The sequence below is a fragment of the Cupressus sempervirens genome, chromosome 5 (genome assembly GCF_028749045.1).
Source record: "Cupressus sempervirens isolate cs-2001-9-10 chromosome 5, ASM2874904v1, whole genome shotgun sequence".
NCBI lineage: Eukaryota > Viridiplantae > Streptophyta > Pinopsida > Cupressales > Cupressaceae > Cupressus > Cupressus sempervirens.
In genome coordinates this window covers 1,000,617,810-1,000,623,035 of record NC_143122.1, presented here as the reverse complement: position 1 = coordinate 1,000,623,035, position 5,226 = coordinate 1,000,617,810, and the positions used below count along the sequence as shown (strand labels likewise).

The 5,226-nt window shown below is 35.2% G+C and overlaps 1 long non-coding RNA gene across 1 annotated transcript; it reads right to left on the bottom strand.

Annotated features, from left to right (window-relative positions):
- Positions 1-2,048: 2,048 nt before the first annotated feature.
- Positions 2,049-2,690, bottom strand: LOC149559291 (uncharacterized). The gene is made up of 2 exons (XR_016365132.1): positions 2,595-2,690; positions 2,049-2,465 (listed from the first exon to the last, which is right to left on the bottom strand). It is a non-coding gene; the product is annotated as an uncharacterized LOC149559291 (long non-coding RNA).
- Between the last annotated feature and the right edge of the window lie 2,536 nt (positions 2,691-5,226).

Below are 5,226 nucleotides of genomic sequence, written 5' to 3'. Positions count from 1 at the left end.
CTCCTTAAATAAAGCCTTTGAGACATCCCTCCTTTCAATACCTTACATGGAACAAAATCAACTTTAGAGCTACATCCTAGAAGCCAAGTATCTAGATTTTCAAGTCCTTGGCCACATTTTTGTATCAATCCACTAACCTCAACCTTGTGTATTTGGGGATTCTTCAAAGAGACAAACAAATCATGTCACAACCTTAATTTGGAGACAAAAAAGTAGCAATCAAAGAAGATTTATGGAATGCCAACAAACCTTGTCATGAAAAGAGTTAAATACAAATTGAGACATATTACCACAAAATATATTTATGGGTTTTCAACAATTAGATTGAGAATGATGATAGCTAATCAAAGAAATGGATCTCAAAAAAAATTGGTGCTACTTTGATAAAACATGAAGCCTTAACATTATTTTCTTCAATTTTGTCACTTATAAAATGTGTCATTTTGATAGCGTGCTTATTGGGGAACCCATGCAAGGACTAGTGACATATGCCCATATTTGAGGTATCTCTGTATTATAGAAACAACTCTCATCAATTAAACTAATAACACATGCATGTCAAACATCAAACTTTAGAATTCAAAACTATATAAAATAAATTATGATTTCACCATTACTTGATTTATTTTTTAGAATACAATGTCTACTTGCAACTAGCATATCGAAATATCTTGGGTCGAGAAGTTTTGTGATGTCATATGTGATAATATAAAGCATAGAATATTTGAACATTTTGATAACATCGCATAAGGCTCTCTAGACGAAGGGTCGCCCAATTTTGATACAAAGCAAATTATGACCAATAATGATAAATGTTAAACTTCATATTGTTATTTAGTAAAGTTTAACAGCTGTAGCTACCTATAATGCGTCTTACAATCTTCTTATTTATTTATATGAAGGAATTTTTTTGCTGTGCAAATATATGTACACTGATGTTACAGTCCACTGCAAAGTAAGCACCCATACCCATGCCAGTAGCATTCTGGTGCTAGCCTAGATACCAAATAGATGCTTTCGGTATGCAGTTGTCAAAACAAAAAGAAAATTGTCAAAAAAACACTCAAATCATTTTACATCTATCTGAAATGTCCATGCAAAAATTTATACACAGTTTCCTCCGAAAGGAATTTTCCTTTGAGCTAATTCAGAAAAAGATTTAACGATTCGAAAAAAAATTAATAAACACTAAAGATCGCATTCATTGATGCCAGACCTGTTGTATCTGGATCTAATGAGCAGCATGCTAATTTGGATGCTATTGATGAGGAGAAATTTGATGAATTGATCCCATAGTACTTTTAGTTTGATTTTAGCCATTGTCTACTTAAATGTCCGTACTTCAAACAAACCTATGTGATGTGTCACAAATCATTTAGTAACATATTCCGCACTAACAATTATCAAATGTATTTTGTCGCCATTTACTTATTTTCGGCAATTAACATTGATATTATGGTTAACTTTGTTTTAAAAGATGTCTATTTTTTCTACTTTTTTAATATTTACTATTTTTGTATAGCAATCTATGTTATCAGAAACAAGGAACGATAACGAAAAACAAATGAAAAAATATAATATATGAAATATCTAATATTACTATTCTTATGTTGAAATAGAAGAATATTTAGTCTTTCTACTTAAAACGCCCACAATACAATTTTTCATTCCATTTCTTTATGCTGTTGACAACTGGTGGAGTTTTTTATTCGGCTGATAACATATTTTTAGAAAATTGGTAGCTGTGGCCTTTTGGTTGGAGGCAAGGATAATTACCCCAGAAATGTCCGTCAAATGAAAACTGCATTTAAAACATTGCAGCAGGAGATGCAGCAAATCAGTGGTGTTCTAGTAATTACGATGGCTATACCCAACTCACATATCCACCTCCGTTATATTTTTAGAAAATGGTATACAGATATTACAGTCTAAAAATTAAATCCTAAACAGTAACTACTACAAAAACTGCTGATTCTGAATACATTGATACAAAGAATTTACAAACCCATACTGCTGAAATATGAACAAATACACAGTACTCGACTACAAAACTGCAACTGTCTTGTCATTAAATCTGGAAACAAAAGTAAACTGCACTAGCTCGAAACTAGAATTAAACAGACTTAAAAAAGAGCAAAAGCGAATTCTAAACAGACTTATAATTACACCGGTCAACTTAAATCTGAAATACAAGGTTAACAAAAGGGGAAAGGAAAATCTAGACATGGACCTGTATCCATGCTGGATGCAAGCAATAATCCTCCCCTGCTTGCACATTCCCCCTCCTACATGGAAGTCGTCAATGTTGTGTCACCACTATGAAAACGTCAGCCAAGCATGATATAAATTTTAGCACTCCCTTTTTGTAAGCAATGTGTTCACCAAGCCATGATTCTTCCTCGTCACATCAAACTTCCCCTTAGCCAGGGGTTTTCTCTAATATCTATGATAGATAACCAATGAATCTGAAAGAAATGGTGTCAAATGTTTATACGCTTAAACTGATTTTGTAACACTAAATTCCAAACAGCCTAGAATAGATTTGATTGCAATAATACATGATTGCCATGTCAAACATTTTATCAATTACTTACTACTCTCAACTTGAGAAACCAAATAGCCTCATAACTAGAGGAGAAATGCTGTGCACTCAGCCTCTGTTGAACTGGATGTCATTGTCAGCAACTTCCTATTGAATCAAGATATTATAACTCGCCAATGCTCTTCCTATTACTAGCATTACCTGCCCAGTCTTAATTTAAAAACTAAAATGTAAATGTCATAAAGCATCCACTGTTAATATCCAAAATACCTCAACTCACGATGATGAATCCCATTCAAATACCAGAGAAGATGCTTTGTAGAAAAAAAAGTAGTCTACATCACCTAAACCATGAACAAGCACAATGAATATTAAAACCACTGCGAAGCAACTATCAAGCCAGATGTTCATGAAATACCGTAAGTTGACTGATCAATTGCCTATACACCAAACTTGAAGCATAATCCATAGTCAACATCAAATTTGGAATGATGACAGCATTCATAGTTCAACTTACCTTGTACCCTGCCATGCATCCCAAAGAAAAGTGCATAAGGTTGATGTCCTACCCATTAAACTTGAAACTTGACTCCCACTTCCAAAATGCTAAGCTTCTCACTGCCACCTGCAAGGATCAGGTCATCAAACTGATAGTGAAGACTAGGACCTATTACAATTTTACTGAAACCCAGCTTAAACAAGTACTCATCGAGCACAGGATGCTTGCTTCAACTTTTTATAGGACTTCTTCAACTTGCATACATTGATATCTTGCACATTCATCTTAAACCCCCTAGGCTGATTGATGTAAACTTCTTATTCCTTATAAACCAATTGCATAATATGAAAGGGATATAATTATGATAATAAATGACTATCTCCCAACTAAAGCAAAAGTTTTGTCATAGTCAACTCCCCTTCTTTGGAAGAAACCTCACCCATCAAATTTGGGCTTGTAGTACTGTATGCTCTCATCTACTGCTGTATCACATTGGACAACCACCTAGAATCAATCATAAACTTCCCTTTTGATCAGAACGAATCTCCCAAAATTCACTCACTGACACACCTACTCATAATTTGCCACCTTGAAACCATCAGGTTTTGCATCAAGGATTGAAGATACCAATGCAGCATAACATGGAAACTTCTTACGGGAACAACACACCCAAAAAAGAAGTCTCTGACACTCCACCTTCTGTATCACATTGTACAACCACCTAGAATCAATTATTAACTTCCCTTTTGGTCAGAACAATCTCCCAAAATTCACTCATCGATACTCTTCTACCATAGTATCTCCACACCTATTCATAACTTTCCACCTTGAAACTGGCAGGTTTTGCATCAATGATTGAACATATCAATGCAACATAACATGGAAATTTCTTAGGGGAACAACTCACCCAAAAAGAAGTCTCTGACAATCCCACTTTTTCTTCTACCCTCTCAAATGTTTGGTATGCTATCTAGGCTTCTTAGGTATACTAGAAGCCTAGAAGGCAATGAGCTATCTGCTCCTACGCAAGAACATAATCAAAAAGCATCGAGTATGGTTGTACTCTACAGATGGTGGGCTCTAGCAACTAGAAGACCAAGCATCCTCGTTAATCACTAGATGGTGGGCTCTAGCAAATGGGACGAACAAGCATCCTCATCACAGTCAATGTCTTGGCTCACTAATATCTTTTGTTTTAAAACAACATAAAACATGCAAGTCATGGACTCACTATATCCTACAAATAACACCCTTAACGATAGAGGATTCGAGCCTCACCCTCTTCCACTCGCTCACTACCATCTTCAGCTGTAAAAGAATATAGACCTTGCAAGCCTTGGTGGATTCGCCATCCTATAAATACATCCTTCAAACTAGGTAATTCAAACTTCGTCATCTTCTACTCTAGCACATGAGCATAGCCAAGATAGACACCTAACCATCTGAAAATAGGAAAAAATATATCTCTTGTGAATGTTTCCTCTGGAGTCTTATCCTTCATTCTTTAACACCTTGGGTGGACACGTTCAGAATGTAACAAATAAAACTGCATTGCTTCGCCCAAAGAAGCCTCGACAAATCCAGGTCATGAATCATGGCCTTTGATGTCTCTATCATAGTTCAACTACAACAAACAAGGGTTTCTGCCGTGCACGCTTACGTAGGTTAACTCGTAAGTAGCAAAGGATGAATTTAAGTGGGTTGCAACACCAATTTCACAGTGAAAACTCATAAGAACATGGCAAGTCCAGCTCTACAGCTCATCATAAGTAGATTTGATGCTAAAAACTTTAGCAAATCACTTTTCAGTTGAGAGGTTTTTTTCATTCTTTAATACACAAAATGACATAAAAGAAAACACAGCCTGAATCCCAAAGATTGTCATGTGGATGCCAGCTGAATGCCATTTTTCAAAGAAATACGTCCATGCTCAACAGTCGTTACGATGTTCGTAAGCTATGCAATCATTCCATAGTTGTCAAAGCCCATGTGTGTGAGTTGTGATTGTTGTCAATTGCATTCAATTTCAGCATTGGGTTTTGCGAATCCCTAGGAGTAAATCCCGTTGTATAAGATAATGCTAATAAGTTTCCTAACTCTTTATGGATTTAAAGATTATATTGAATATTTGACATATTTAAACATTAAATTTAGTAGTGTAAGTTTATATTAATACAAAATAATT